Below are 15,264 nucleotides of genomic sequence, written 5' to 3' on the forward strand. Positions count from 1 at the left end.
GAACCTTGTAAATCATTATATCATGCAATATTTACAAGCACTCATGATATAATTACTATTGTCCTCCTCTTACAGATCGGCCCGGGGCCACATAGATAGTATGTGATGGCATTAGAGGAACTTAGAATTCCAAGGTCTTAAACATTGTTTCTCTCCAGTGGTGATTGGATGCTATAGACCAGGACCTGAGGGTTGGAGATGAGGGTGAGGGACGGTAGGGAAAGGAAACCAGCGACTGTGACAGATCCCCCTTGTTTAGCCACTGACATTGCAAGCTGGCTTGTATTGATCCATCTAGAACTCTGTTGATACTGCTCCCAGGACTTCTAAAAGGTACCTGGACTTCTAAGACAAAACAAAAAGAGTTTTTATTTTGTTTTATTTTTTTGAGACAGAGTCTCACTCTATCACCCAGGCTAAAGTACAGTGGCATCATTATAGCTTGCTGCAACTCTTGGGCTCAAGCAATCCTCCTGCCTCAGCCTTCAGAGTAGCTGGGACTACAAGCATGTACCATGACGCTGGGCTAATTTTTTCTATTTTTGGTAGAGACAGGGCCTTGCTCTTGCTCAGGCTGGTTTTGAACTCTTGACCTCGAGCAATCCTTCCGCCTCAGCCTACCAGAGTGCCAGGATTATTGGCATAAGCCACCACCATGCCCAGCCAAAAAGAACTTTTAGTTATGTTTGGCACAGGACAAAAAATATGTCCATTGCTCAAGATCAGTATTGCTATTGCTGTAATATTAACATACGACAGAAAGAAAATGGATTCTTTCAGCATTTATGTCCCTTTCATATTCCCTGTTAAGGAAAGCAATTTTGAGTTGAAAAAGCTTCCCACAGATATTGGTGACAGAAAGTGGAAGCCCAGGATAGGAAAGAAGGTTCTAAATGAGTGCCTGAGGCCCCACGTCTGGCCGACAAGTTATCTTCCGGGAGACTCACTGTCTGCTTGGAAGCACTGAGTCTTTGAGGAAAGGTGCTGGAAGCCCAGACATGGGAAAATGTGGAAATTGTCATCTTTTCAATAAAGGGTGGACAGTCTGAGTGATCTTGCCTGGCGAACCCAGGTGAGAGGCAAGGAGTCAGTGCATTGTCTCACATTTCTTTCTGAGAGAGTAGCTAGACTGGTTTTCCAGGTGTTGTGTGGACAAGGTGCATTTGGATTGCAACAGTGCTTTTGACAGATAAACGCTCTATCTTTGAAGACCAGATACACCCTCGGATAAGGGCTGATTGCAGCCAAGTCAGGTGGACGAGTAACTGATTGGATTCAGAGAACTAATGAATGGATTGACATAGATCTAGAGAAAGGATCTTTCACACCACAGGTTTCTGGCCTCCGTCTTGCCTTGTTAAGCTTATTTATTAATGTGCTGGATGAAGACATTGATGGCCTAGTGATAAAATTTGTGGGTGACACAAAGCTGGAAGGGATAGCTAATACATCGGACAGCAGAATTGCGATGAAAAAAAGATTTGACAGACTGAAACAATGGACCAGATCTAATGAGATTATGTTTAATGGGGATAAATGTAAAGTCTTACACTTGGTTAAAATAAACAAGCAAATAAGATGAAATAAGCAACAGATGGGAGAGATGTGGTTTGATAGTAGCCTGTGTGAAAACGATAGAGATATTTCAGTTGATTATAAGCTCAAAGCGAACCGCCAGTGCGCTGTAAGCTTAGACTGCAATAGAAACGTGGAGTAGAATATGAGGGAGGTGGCAATCCTTTCGTGCTCCGGAATGATGGCTCACGTTGACAGAGTGCTGTCTGTATGGCGAACATCTTTATATAGATTCTCTCCTTTATTCTCACTACCAGCCTTTGGGTAGGAAACTGGAGCTCAAAGAGATTAAGTAACTTGTCCAAAGTCATGTAACTGGAGCCAGGATTCGGACACAGGTGTTCTGACTGGACACAGGTGCTTTGCCCTGGAGGGCAGAGACATGGCCGGTGAGGGAAGATACAAAGAGGGATGTCTGGGTTCCAACAAGCCTGAACTTTCTAATAATTAAAGCACTATGGCAATGGACTGGTGTCTCCCAAGGGGGTGAGGCCCTGTCACTAGATGGCCTCCAGCACAGGCAGATTGATCACTTGTCAGAAACAAACACGGGACCAGGTGACTGTTGAGTGCTCATCCCACTGAGGGTTTTTGCGCTTCTAGACAGATCCCAACATCTGGATTGTAGACTCTGGGCATTTTTAGGTACAGGGGAAATTCTCAGGAGGTTTTCAATTTATTGCATTTCAACGATGAACTTCAATAACCTGCTCCCTTGAGGGAGTTGGTTTTTGTTTTTTGGTTTTTTTTGGTTTTTTGATTTTTAACTTTTATTCCTCAGGGATTTTTGAATTATGTACTACCCATCTCCCCCTCTACCTGTATAACAAAAGCCCTTAGACAGCTGCCTCAGACCCATTGTGGAAGGATTAAAGGAATGAGTAAGGAAACAAACAAACATTTATGACACTCTCTACTTCCTCTTAGTATTTGTGTCTTCTCACTGTCAACTTAAGAGATAACACTTTCTGATACTGTCAGGATTCTATATGTATGTAACAGCTTCTCACTCATCTTCCTTGTCCCCAAACTGGCCTTTCTAAACTGTTCCCTCTATTCTGCTGTGCTCTGGTGAAAGAGAGAACTATTACACTAATAGTTAGAATTATAAGGACAAGATGAGTGAATACGTTAAAACAAGAAGCAAAGATATTCACTCAGTAATCACTTTATATGATCTATGACACATGAACTTGGGTTCATCCATTTTGATTACTTAGAGATCTCCCTCCTCTCCCTTCCAAAATTCTAGAGTATTTTTTTTTTTTATCTTTGTTCTGGATAATTAGGATGGGTATACTGTGGCCCTATATATAAAATGTTTTTAAATTCTAGCTTCTCACAGTAAGGGAAGAAACAATGACCCAGCAGTGTGGCTGACATTCCATTATGCACCTAGCCAGCTAATCCATCTGAACAGCTCCTATCACTCACCCAGTGGTGGAGAAAGCAGGCACTGCCCAGTGTAATGAGATGATGTCAGGCATTGTAAGTAAATATGCTCGGGCCTGCACTCCACAGCCTCACGCTGCAGTCACGTTTTCCAAGGAAGCCCACACCATCTTAATCATGCCTGCCAGGGATAAAAATTCTCTTTTCTCTCTCTCTTTTTTTTTTTTCCTCAAGACATAGCTCTCCTGTATCATTTAAACATATTAAATCACTGTTAGTACTCAGAGTGGGCATCATGTTAGCATAAGATCTAATCAGAGTGAGTTTGCTAGTCTCCAAAGGCTTTATTCTTTTTGTCTCTTTCCTCTGTTTTCTTGTTAGACTGAAGAGCCTTTTTTGACATCCTCATTTGTTCTGCTGTGTAATAGCATGGGATCTTTCAGAGCTGTCGACATCTGCTCCACTCTAGAGAGCTGCAGAACCAAGCCAGCAGAGCAATAATAATTATGCCCGAATGGACTGAAAAGGGATGCAAGAGAAGAAGGAAGACAAGAAAAAATACACCCAGTGCAATGGTGTTCTATCCCATAAGCAGGTTTTTGTGTGAGTGTGCAGCCTCTGTGTTTGTGTGTATATGTGTGTGTGCATGTGCTGAAGCCCTACACTTCGCTGTGCAATGAGGACACAATTCATTTTCCTGAGAGTAGTAGACTAGGAATCAAACAGGCTCAGAGTTCTCCAAATTCCCGAATCCTTACTCCTTCCCCCAGAAGACCATGCTCAATGTGGGTGCTCCTTTCTGCATGTGCAATGGTGGTTTGCAAGACACTAGGGAGAAGGACCTCCCCCTCCTGTCCCCAACCTCTATACACAGCAGGGGAACAAAGGCTGCAGATGTACCCAGGCTTCTTCCCTGGGTACTACTCTCTGGGGATAAATTAGGCTCCTCGGTAAGATGCTGTAAGTCTTCCTATTGTCAAGATACTAGTTATTAAATAACTCATACACGGGCCTTATACCAATATTAAAAATAACAGCTGGCATCTATTGAATGCTTAGTATTTGCCAGGCACTTTGTGTAAGCCCTTCATGTGCATTATCATTCATCCTTAAAGAATTTTACAAGGTAGGAGTTAATATGATCTCCATTTGCAGATGAAAAAAATCAGGACTGGGCCATATTCCCAGAGGCTCTCCTTGTACATTAAGAGAGCCTGGTTTTTCAAGGCTGTGGTTACACAAGAACAAAAGAACTGGTCATGTCATTCATTTGTGATTCTTCAGCACAGCAGCCAGGCTGCTCGGTGACATACTTAGTCAATTTAAAGAAACAACTAGTCAGTTCCATAAAGAACCGGAATAAAACATATCCCCTAAACCACAGGGCCTGTTTTTTTTTTTTTTCTATTAAGTTATCTGATTATTTTGCAGAATGCAGGAATCCTTCCAAGGCCATGAGTCTTCAGGTCGTCGGAGCCCAGAGTGAGTCGTGCCCCTGCTCTGAGTCTCAGGACTCTGCTCCGTCCTAGAAGCCCCTGTTCCGAGGCTGGACTGGCCCTCTGCATGCGTGGGAAACAGGCAAGACCGGTCAACACAGAACACACCTTCCCTCTGTGCCCTCTCCCTCGCCCATTTTCCCACCCCTGCCCCACTTCCGAACTTACACCGTATGTTCTCCCGACATCCTTTGCGTCTTCAGAACCTTCTCCTTAGAAGGCCTGGATGACTCCTCTTTCCCAGTGGGCCCAGATAACACACTCTTTTGAAGTGACCCCTCTTCGAAAGATTCATTTTAACTAAGAAAAATGCCTTCACTAGGCCAAAGGAATGTATCTCCAGTGCTGGCATTTTAGGCTTTCCCAACTAATAAGATAGTTGGGGGTGGAGGGAAAAGTATTTTTACCTACCAGACTGGAGTCCGCTTACTCCGGCAGCAAAGCCAGACACTGCAGCTGAGGGTTGCAGTGGGAGAAAGAAGCATTTCCATTGCACGATGCCATGTTAGGAGAATGGGCAGCTAACACTTAAGACTGGAACTCCCCGATGGCTTACAAGCAAGTGCTTTTAAAAGCAGGAGTACAGTTCAAGCAGGCAAAACTGTAAATCAATACATGGTGGTTATACATCGGTCTGGCCCCAAAAGATAGGATACCCTAAAGTGGGAGGCAGTCTCAGTGGATTCAGGGATTCTTGGATTCTTGAATTAGTGGAAAGGAATGTGAAGATGGTTGTGACTCTCTCCAGGTCTCTCAGGGAGAGATTTAGAACAAAGAATAGCAGCCATCAGAGTTCAAGTCCCCAGTTCCCCCTTATCTGCATTTTTCCATCCAGTGGGATTTTCTGAAAAACAACTCAAGAACATATGTTAAGATGTCATCTTGTAGCTTCCACAGGGAACCAGAACACCTTGTACTCTGGCCTGCCTGGGGGGCCATCGTTATTCCTATTCACTGCTCAACACTAGCTGGGTGCCCAGAGCTTCCCCTGAAGGGCCTCAAGATTTTTCTTTATTTCCATGCTTTGTGTGTGTGGCCCCAAGAGGGTCCCTGCTCCATTTCTCTCTCCATGGCATTTTTATAATCACTCTCCAGGGAAAGAGGAGGGAGCATTTTTCCATCAATTTATGTGGCTGGATCACAGGATGAAGTGGAAACACACAAGGACACAGAACTTTGCCTGGGGGTTGAGTTTAAGACTTGGGAGTCAGGAGGTTTTGCAGGGGAATGCTCTTTGCAAAGTTAACATTGCAAGGTGTGAAACATAAGACTTGGGGAAAGTTATAGGAAGCAAAGGGAGAAAAAGTCTGACCTAAACAATTAGAAGCCCAGGCAGGAAAACAAACAAACAAACAAAAAACAAGGAGGGGATTACTCTTGGGAGAGAGAATAAAGCCTAGAGCTACAAAGAAAGAGAAAATGCGACATCCATAATGTTTGTCAGCAGCTGTGCTGCCGAAAGTCACCCAACAGGAAGATCAGGCAGCCAGCGAGATGGAAGCTGCTAGAGCAGAAAAGCATCAAGGAGAGAGCCAGGGCTGACTGGGCTGCAGACCAAACTGGAGCACACCTGGGACCCAGGACTAACACAGTCCCTTCTGCATGACCTGAGCCACAGCACAGAGATTGTCATGCCCAACCTGATCTGGAATTAGCATCAGTATCCCAATAATAGCAATGGTCACTCCAAAGGTAGAGGTGGTAGCTCATGTGACCACAAGTCATTGACTGGGGAAACGCACTCAGCCAAAGCCCCATTTGTCATTTACATCTGCAACTGATCTTCCCAGGTGAGTTGGAACAACAATGTATCCAGAGTACTCCCCTGGCTCCACCCTGAGGGAGGTCTCCGAGATGCCGAGGGGTGAGAGGATCCATGGCTCCTGTACTCCCTAGCAGACGTGCACAGATGTGCACAGATGTGCACAGAGAGCATCCCTTACAGCCAAAGGCCACCGCTGGCTCAAGTGAGCCCAGATCAGCAAACCTGCATTTCGTAGTTCTGTGCCAACTGCTGCTCTTGATCTAATTAATAGTTTGTTTGTTTGCATAATTTTCCTCAGGAAGGACTGTTAGCACATCAAAAGGATGTTAAAAGTATCCTCTGTAATGATAGAGTAAATACAAACCTAGTTTATCACTTTGTCAGTTTCCACAAACACTACTCTGATGTGCTAACCTTTCCCAGTGTGACGCCCTCCTTAAGTCAACAGCCAACCACATGCCCTGTCTGTCCCGAAACTAGTCCAAGGTGAAAAGCAAACATAATTTCTATAATGATATATATTTTTAAATTCCAGAAAATCTGAAAAATGCTAGAGGCGTGTGTTTTACGTTTCCTTCCCCCCTCCTCCCGTTTAAAAGCTCTTGGAGAAAACCTGCTGGGCTGACAGCACTTTTCTTCACGTCTCAAGGGAACACTTTGAAAAATGTTTTTAGAACACTAATTTTCATAACACTCCAGGGAAAGAAAGAAAGGTGGGTTATTTACATAAAGTTAAGGATTTCTGTTCTACCTCTCAAAAGAAAGAGGAAAACAGCAAATCTCCTGGAAACCTTAGGAGCCCCTTGAGGTTTAAGTCAAGAAACAAAATGCCACTGAAGGCAGAAAGCAGAGAATGAGAGAGTGTCACCAAGCCCCTCAACTCCCCAAGACACCCCAAGATGCAGGTTAAACCAAGCCACGGGTGACCCCATCATGAGCCCTTCAGGATGGGATTGGGGCTGGTTCTTTCTGTATGGAAGCTATATTCAGTAAAATCTCACAGGCCTTGCCGTGGGGATTTGGGCAGCTAAGGTCTGTGGACTATTTTTAAAAACTAAAACTTAACTCTTTTAGCTTAAAAAAGTATTTATTGTAGTCATGTATGCACTACATTCAGCTTCATTTTCTTAAGGCAGAAGATACTGAACATAACCTTAACTTCTTTTTATGGTCATCCATTGACATGTATGAGACTGGTTTTATTATGTGGAAACCAGAGAAATAAGTTCAGAAATTAGCAAAATATCACTGAGGCAACTAGAATGATTTCCAAAGTAGGGTGATATGACTCTCTGCACAGTCAGCATCTGTTTCCATTTCTCCTTCCTATTAGGACTCTATTTATGCGTGGCATTTCCCCCCTCCCCTGGAAGCCCACATGCCTCAGAGGAGTCTGAACTACAAACCCTTCCTCCCACCTGGACTCACCTCCAGAGAAGGCCTGATTTGGTCATCTCAACCCCTTGACAATGATTGGTTCAGAAAAGATCATGTGATAGTCTGGGCCAATGAGGCAAAAGGAAAGGTTTTCTAGGAGCCTCTGTGGGAAATGTCCTTGCTCTTCAGAGACTGCCCTGGGAAGAGTCTCCCTGGACATTGGGATTCCCGGATGTGAGGCTACTACAGCTGCCCTGCTGTGGATGAAGCTGCAGTAGGACGAGGGAAGAGCTAACAGAACTGCAGGGAAATGGAGCCAGAGCACTTGACTCCATCAGCCTTAAAGCCTGAAATACCTCTGAACTTCAGTTTGTGATCCATATAAGCCACTTTGAGTTTTCTGTTGCTTGCACATAAAGAAATCTTAACTAATACATGTTATCAATAACTAAAATCTTACATAGTACTAACTATAAAGATGAAAAAAATTGCTTATATAAAGAATGTAATAGTGACTAATGGATGAAAAGATGAGAAACTGCATTATAATAATATAAGATGACTTCCTCTAGATTGCAAAAGGCTAAATTATGAAGCAGTTTAGCATTCAGCCTAAGGCATCATCATCACTCAGGATAGTTTGAATAAGACCAGGTAAAAAGGACCTAAAGTGGTAAGGTATCCACTGTGGCCATACTCAACCTCAGCATAGGCCTTTTTGAAGAGAATACAGTAGATGCAACCTACTGTATGGTCTAAAACGGTCCTCAGGATGCCCTGATCAAAAGACCAGAGACTGCTCTAGAAGCTCTAGTAACAATACTACAGTTTCAAATGGAGGGGCGTGGTCTGGAGGATGGTCAGTCCAATTTGTGGAAGCCACAACTAGTTTTGTTCATAAATAAAAAGGGGAGGCTTCAAGGAATTGGGAAAGTGTTCCTCCCCCATCTGAAATACTTCCCCAAATCCTTCACATTTGACACTATGTTAACTCAGAAATAAAGACAATTCCTTAGTGACCAGAGATAAAAGACCTCACATGCAAATTTCCATGTGGGCACTTATACGGTACTAAAAACTTGGCCATGCTAAAGTGGACATTAGTTTGCTTTCTGTCTCAGTAGCTCTAGAATACAACCTTTGTGAGGCCAGGCATATTTTTGCCTTGTTCACTGCTCTATCCTTAGTGACTAAAATGGTGCCTAATCCATAGTATATGCAAAATAAACATTTATGAATGAATGAATGGCAGATATATGAGTCTTTACGAAGAGCAAACTTTTATAGGAAGAAAGAAAATCTCCAGAGGGCACTATATGACTGAAAGAGGTAGAAGGAAAAGTAAACCATGAATAAGCAAAAGGAGCGGGTAAATGGACAAAAGATGGGAGAGGTGATTTTTTTTTTCTTCATTTAGTCTAGGACAGGCCCTGAATGAGTTCTCACACTGGATCCCATGTCAGGGGGTTGGGAGACTCTGTCTGACATCCTAAAGATACAGAAGCACAGACAGGATTTGAACCACATAGTAGAACCATATTGTACCCCACCCCCTACTGGCTCTTGCCAATCTTGTTCTCAGAATATCAGTCCCCTCCCCAAACTCCAGAGGTGGATTTATCATGAAGCTAATGGAGCTTAAGCTTCAGTGCCCCTCAGTTTGACAGGAAGGACCCTAGCAACACATTCATTCACTTGCCATATGTTTTTGCAAAACTTGTAAAAGTTGGATATTTTAGTCACATTAGGTCAGACTGATGTCCCTTTCCACTCCAACCTCTCCTCATGGCAGATGGCACCAAAGGGGCTGCAGGCATTTTGAGGGGCCAGGCAAGGCAAGTGGAATCAGAGGTACATTAATTTGGCTTTAGTAGAATGTATTTGTGTGATTCCCAGTCAACTGTATGTATAATTATTGCTATCCATCCTGTTATAGGAATGGCTTTCAGGAAGATTCCAACAGCACGCTGTGGAAACTCACCTGGTGTCATAACACCAAGTGGCAGAGCTACAGTTTGTATCACAATATGAATATTTCTAAGACCCTAATGGAGGAGATTCAAGGGTTGAAATGGATGGAACCAGAAGCTGGTCTGTGGAAAATTCTTTCCAATCAATTGTAACTGAGAATTTAGTTTTCACTGACACCTAGTCAGAATGAAGTTTTCTCCTATTAGGAATATGCATGTAAATGCAATGTATACTATTGAATTTTTGTACTATACAATAAAATTACTTTTTATAGATTTGCATATGAAGTCAGTAGAAACTAGTCTGACATTTAGAAGTAAACTATAACAAAAAGTATAGTTCATTCCAAAATTAGTAAGTCATTAAAAGGAAGAGATAAATTGCTGGTAGCAATAATAAATAAGCTCTTGTATTATTTAATGATCTAATTAATAAAAAAGAGTGAGTTATGTGAACATATTTGAAAAACATTTAAGTTTCTTTATGATTTGACAGTAATATTCATATTGACAAAGATAATATAATTCATAATACACTAATTAGTTAATAGTGAGTGCCATCAATTCAAATCATATTTAAGATTAGGCACTGAACAACAACAAAAACAAATAAGAAATGTTCTGAAATCTTAGTGTTCATATATGACAAAAATGTAATGGAAGTTTCCCAAAATGTTTATGTGATGGTACCAAGAATGAGTTATGAAGCTCACAAAAACTTTTCTAATTTTATTAATAAAAACAAATTTGGCCAACCATACTGCAGGACAGACTGATTTATCTTTCTATATACACTCTCAATAGAAAATACTATGAAATCTTGGTCATACGAAGAGGTGATCCAAGAGTATAGAGGCAACAAAATGAAGGAATAATTATTCAGGACTATCAGGGAAGTTAAGTAACAAAAATATTGTGGGGTATTTGGGGGGGGGATTTTGTGATGTTTGTGGCATTTAAATATTTTTCTGGTGGCATTTAAATATTTTTAAAGTGTGCAATTTATGACAGTTTCTTTTCTCATTTTAAATAAACACGCTGACTTAATTTTGTGTAAATAATCTTGTATACTCTTTTTTTTTTTTTTTAAGTCTCTAAACTTATCCAAGCTTCAGATCTCAAAAGCGCTACTTTATTAAGAGGAAAAGATCCTGGATTCACTTCTGCTTCTATTCATTCCAGCTCTGGATTTATCAAACCATTACTCAGATTTTATAACACACCACACACACTAAAACACAAATAAAAGAAAACTTTCTAAAGCTAATGAAATGAACTAAAATGGATTGTTTCACATTCTCAACCTTTTCTCAATAGCTCAGAGATCCTGACACTGTTTTGTTTTTTCATAGATGTGTAGATGCGTGTTGGGGATGGAAGGGAACTAAAATTAGGGTTCTGGAATTCAGAAACACTCTTAGGGTTTGTAAAATATAGGAAAAACTGGGAATCATTACCTATCTTAGTTTGTTTGGGCTGCTATTACAAAATGCCATCAATTGGGTGACTTCCAAGCAATTAGAAATATATTTCTCACAGTTCTGGAGGCTGGGAAGTCCAAGATCAAGGTGCCTGGCAGATTCCGTGTCTGGTAAGGACCCTTTTTCTTGTTCATAGATGGCACCTTCTTGCTGTGTCCTCATGTGGTGGAAGGGTGAGGGAACTTTTGGGGGCAACTTTTATAAGGGCACTGATCCTATTCAAACTTGTAAAAGTAGGTAGAGACTAAGTGCCTCTTCAAAGTTTTGCAAAACCTAACTGCTACTTTTAAAATTAACCAAAGCTATAAGAATAAAATGAATAGGGCTATTTTAAAGAGTAAATGTGCTCAGTAATAGGTGTGCTATAAATGTTAGCTTTCTTCTGAAATATATAGAGTAGGATGTCAACTTATGGAAAGAATGTGAATTTTTCTGGTCATAAATAGCAGTGTATTTTCCTAATAATGCTAGTGAATCCATACAGACTATTTGAATAATGTTGTACCTTTTTGCCTTATCCTAGAGCTAATACCAAATAGAGCAATGATGTGTATGGGCAATTTATGAGAGAAATAAGAATGTCCGGTAACATAATATGAATAATTTAACATCCTTGGTCATCAAACACAATGTAAACAATCAGATACCATTTCATCTCTCAGACTGGCCAAGATTAAGAATGATGAAAATACCTACCTACTGTTGAAAAAGAAGGAAGAAGAGGAATATACTCATAACATTGGATAGTTGGAGTTTAAACTGGTACAGATGTTTTGAAGGCCAATTTAAAAGTAGACCCCCTGTCTGTCCAAAAAGAAAAACTTTTAAAATGTCCAATCTGCATTTAAAGCTAAACATATGCCTACTTCATGACCTCATAATTCCCCTCCTAGTTTACATTCAAAAAGTGTAAATATGTTCTCCTTAAGACATGCACAAGACTATTCACAGCAACTTTATTCATAACAGCCTAAATGTCTATCAAAATAAAATGAATCCATAAATTGTAGTATATTAAAAAAAATAGGATACTATGCAGCAATAAAAAGAATGAACTATTGCTAATCACCACAGCATGCATGATTCTCATAGACATTATGATGATTGAAGGAGGCCAGAAACAAAATAATACACCCTCTGATTCCATTTATAAGAATTTCAAGAACATAGAGTAGATGATGACTGGGAAGGGGCCTGAAGGAGCACCCTAGGGTGTTACATATGTTTAATACATTTATCTGGGTGGTGGTTGTACAGTTGTATACACATATGTAGAATTCAACTAGTTGTATATTTAAGGTTTATTCACTTTATTGTATACATGCTATACCTCAATTTAAAAGTTTTAAGAATACATGCTCTTCAATTTAGCAATTACATTTTCATCCTAAAGAAAAAGTCAGAGAAATATATAAAAGGTTCATACTCAACAATGATCACCATAGTATTATCTACAGTAGCAAAAGGCTGGAAATAAAATTCCATAATAAGGATAAATAAATAAATTGTGATACATTCAAACAGTAAAATAACGTATAGGCATTAAATAAGATGAAATAGAAGAACAGTCAAAAACATGGAAAGTTGTTCATAATATAGTGTTCAAAAAAGGTAAGTTAACCAAATGGTATTTAAGATTTAATACTATATTTGGTTAAAATACATGTCTCTCTTTCTCTCTATATGTAGATATCTATATATATACATACACACACACACATACATACATATATATCCATAGAAAATGCTGTACACTATATAATTCATATGTTTATCATGTTTATCTCTGACTAATGGGATTGTAGGTAGTTTTTCTTTGTTTTCTCTTGCCTTAAACAGTTTTCTACATTGGACATGTTCTATTTTTGTAATCTGCAAAAAGTTGAAAATTTAAAAAGGAAAAAAGAACAAGAGAGACCAAGCCAACTCCCTACACAAATAAGCTATAAGATACATATATTGCTTTCGAGGTGTGCCCTTAGTGAAGGTAATCAACTCTAAGATTCAGGGCATGTCTGTAAAATGGGTATAATAATTGCATTTATACCTGTTATTGGGATTAAATTAAATATTCCATATTCAGTGCTTAGCACAGTGTCTGACACACCATAAACATTTCACAAATATTAGCCTTTGCATTGCTCTGGGACACTGGCCAAGACTGGTAGGTTACCAGCACTGACTTAATTGCTCCTGTCTTATTTTCACTTTGGGTATCTACTGACCTAGTTATTGCTTCTTTCTTTAAGGAGTAACTAGAACACTGCTGGGGATGAGTTGACAAATAACTCAGGTATTCACCCATTCAGTCCTCTGAAAGGTCTCATTTGATCAGGGACACTCTCATCCGATCTGTATCACTTTGAGAACTAGGTCTTAGAATTGTTTTTTGGATACATGAAATTCCACTGATTCTGAGGGCCACAAGGACAGACTTGTGAGTGTCCCTCAGAAGAGCACTGAGGCCCGGGTTCCGCACCACTCTGTATAACCGTTTGAGACCTAGACACACAGGTGGAAAGTAGGAGATAGCAGATTTGCTTTCTTTATCGAATTTTCTTCCTACAACTCACTATAGATGCACAGTTGGGTTTTAGTTTCATTTTTTCCATTTCATCTCCTCTTTCCCTGACTTCCACTTTCCTTGTTTTCTGTTTCTATCTGCACTCTTTTTAAAAATTTTCATTTCCAGAGCTGCTTCTGTACTGTATTCTACTTGCACCAACTCACCCCCCCTCCTTTCTCCCTCCTTCCTTCCCTTTCTCTCTCTTCCTCTGCGCCTCTCTTGAGACAGGTCTAGTGGCCTGGTTGCCATCTGCTGCCTTTTTTTTTTATGAGGTTGAGATCAGATGGCATCTAATCGATCGTCATAGTCTCCATGGTTACCAGGGTGACAGAGTACTTGGGAGAGACACACTCTCAAGCCTGGGGCTGTCAGACCATTCCTGAGAGGGGGAAAGGAAATAAAACCTCTTCCATCATATTTACACATTTACATCTTTCTCAAATGCAGCAAAATACAGACCCTGTTTGTGTTTTACATAGCTAACTAGTGGCTTGGGGACAGGAAACGCAGGGTAGCTTTCTTCTATTTAAAAAAAAATGCACGAGGACAAAAGTAAAGGGGTTTTGTTGGCTGTTTTTCTTTTTTAACCTCAGAACCATACTCCCTCCAACCCCATAAAGACTATCACCTTCTTTCTTTCTCTTTTGAATGTTTGGGAATTTAGTAATTCTAATGAGTTGTTATTCTTCCAATAAATCACAATGTAGTTCTAAAACGAACAATTGATGACTATTTGCTTTAGGAAAAGAAATAACCTGCATAAAATTACCGACACTTTAACCTCCTCAACGGTAATGTTAATCTTAGTTGTTTTTTGATCGAGAATTGTTTGTAAAGCAGAAAGACATTTTTTCTCTATGAAGAGCAGCCACATAGGATAAAATGTAAACAAAATGACTCTTATTCTTAATGCGAAAAGTGCCTGGGCACGACTGTGGTCTGTAACACTTTCATGCCTAGGGGCTGGCCAATCAGGCAGAGATATATCTGGGCCTTATTATAATAGAATATGATGGCGCTGACAGCCCAGGTCTGGTTGAAAGAGACACGAGGAAGAGCTTGGTACTAAGGCTATATAACTAACGAAAAGAAAGCTAGATTGGTGTGTGTGTGAGGGGGTAACTCAGAGGTAAGAAAACCACCAATCATCATCATACCATTACATAATGCTAAAACTGCAAAGGGAGTACTGTCCTTGACTTACACACCTTGAATATTAGGCACAGATGACTTGGGATATAAGCTGCTTTACTCCCTTTCCTGGTAATGTGCTATGTTTCATAACACTTCGGAGAAATTCTGCTCTTTTTTTTTTGTCTTCATCAGAGAAAACCAAACTTAAAATTATGGCACAGGCACAAGGCCTATCTATAAGCAATTTGTTTGATTTAAAGAAAACATGTAATGCCAAGGCCGTGAACAGTGCCTGCCTGCCTGCCTGCCTTCCTTCCTTCCTTCCTTCCTTCCTTCCTTCCTCTCTGATTTCCTTTCAGACCTCTTGCATCTCCTGTACAGTATCTTAGTAAGATTCAGATATATTCATCTGCAGTGCCTTTGGCTGTTAAGCAAATAGCACACTGATATTTGAAATAGAAATGATGCCATCAATTGGAGAAGAGACTTTAATATAAAAGGAAAATAA

The sequence above is a fragment of the Microcebus murinus genome, chromosome 2 (assembly GCF_040939455.1).
Source record: "Microcebus murinus isolate Inina chromosome 2, M.murinus_Inina_mat1.0, whole genome shotgun sequence".
Taxonomy (NCBI): domain Eukaryota; kingdom Metazoa; phylum Chordata; class Mammalia; order Primates; family Cheirogaleidae; genus Microcebus; species Microcebus murinus.